This window comes from Theobroma umbraticum, unplaced genomic scaffold (genome assembly GCF_002168275.2).
Source record: "Theobroma umbraticum cultivar Fairchild unplaced genomic scaffold, ASM216827v3 scaffold_55.0, whole genome shotgun sequence".
Classification (NCBI taxonomy): Eukaryota; Viridiplantae; Streptophyta; class Magnoliopsida; order Malvales; family Malvaceae; genus Theobroma; species Theobroma umbraticum.
Window position 1 is genome coordinate 4,322,193 of NW_018397270.1, and position 1,674 is coordinate 4,323,866.

Consider the following 1,674-nt stretch of genomic DNA (forward strand, 5'->3'; position numbering starts at 1 on the left):
AGCAAGTTTTCCACCTACGAGATTCTCATTTCCTTGGGGTTTTTGGTCGGCAAAAGAAATCTTTGACTGATGATAAGAAAGGGTCACCTTTTTTGTGTCCTTCGTGGCTTTGTCTTGTCCTTTAAATGTAACATTATTAGTTATGTGTGAATAGCATCAAGTTTTACTTATAAGAAAAAGATAGTATAAATAAACATCGAAATAAATTCAGGTTAAATCTTAAGCAAACCTATAATCACATGACAAAGATCAAAATCAAGGTCCCAAGGAATATGTAACACAAGACAGACCAAAGCTTAAGATAAAAGAAAATGATAGTTACTGTTGGATATATTTAAAATATATTATTATAAACATTTTTAGTAATTTTGTTTTCTTTTTTACGATATTTTTATAAATTTGACTATACTGTATAAATTTTTAATTATATTATGAATAAAATGTAATTTTAGAGATTACATACATGGTGCATGAAGCCATAGCCAACAGAGATATAAGAAAATTAAGTAACGATATAAATAATTTATTTTTTTAAAAAAGTACGTACGTGGTGCAATGGAGCTGTTAAACATGACCCCATCCATGTGTGAGACGGATCACGCATAAAGCGAGGCTGCCCATGTTTAGAATGTTTTCAACATGTTTTCGATGTTTTGTCTGGCTATGCTCTGATAACAGCTTCTACTTTCGGTCCCAAAATTACGCTCATCTCGCTTTCATTTCATGAATAATATCTTTCAATGTTAGCCACATATAACTAAGTTTTGACTGCATGGATAATAGCTTTCAATGTTAGCCACATATGATTGAGTTTTCATTTCATGGATAATATGGTTCAATGTTAGCCACATATAGGTTTTGACTTCATGGATAATATCTTTCAATGTTAGCCGCATATAAGATTTCATGTGATTTGTCTATATTCACACTTCAATTCGCCTATGTCCACGAATAGTCAGAGGGACAAAATCCACCAGTCGTGCGAAAATTATTTCGTGCACAATCATAATTCCTCTCACCTTGCTAGAATTTGGCTACTTTCATGGTCAATTCCATTACAGCTCAAGCTAATATCCATGGTCACATATCCAGGTCTCATGGGAAGTGCCCTCTTCTCTGCCTCTTTCATCTATGGTTTCAATAAAAATGGTGATATGAAATGCTTTTGGGATCAATTAATCAGTTCACTATCAAAAATTATATTTTTTCTGAAGGAATTTTCTGTTAAAAAATTTTATAATTTCATTGAAAATTTTGTTGGTAAAAGTATTATCGAGAATATTTTTAGTTGAAAATTTTTGCCAAAATTTTATAAAAAAAAGTACATAATTTTATGTGCTGTATTACATTAATTCCGTTAGAAAAAATAAAAATTCTGACGAAATATTCCGTTGAAAAATTATCAAATTAACAATACTCAAACATTGACTCGATAATTAACAATCCAAACTCAAACTAAACAAATTTGAGTATTCTCGCTCGATCTCATTGAACACGTTCTTGTAAACTCACACACATGATTAGCTTCACTCGATCTCAAGAAAGCCTAGCTAAACATCAAATATTCGCACCTGTAAGTACTCTCCCTTGGCCTCGTGAGATGCCTACGTACATACCTGATCTTATAAACCCTACAACTCTATACACATCTTTCTCTCATTCTCAATCATATTA

At 31.7% G+C, this 1,674-nt stretch overlaps 1 pseudogene; it reads left to right on the plus strand.

Annotated features, from left to right (window-relative positions):
- The window catches only part of LOC110426268 (phenylalanine N-monooxygenase pseudogene), a 6,877-nt pseudogene that overhangs the window by 2,544 nt on the left and 2,659 nt on the right, over positions 1-1,674 (plus strand).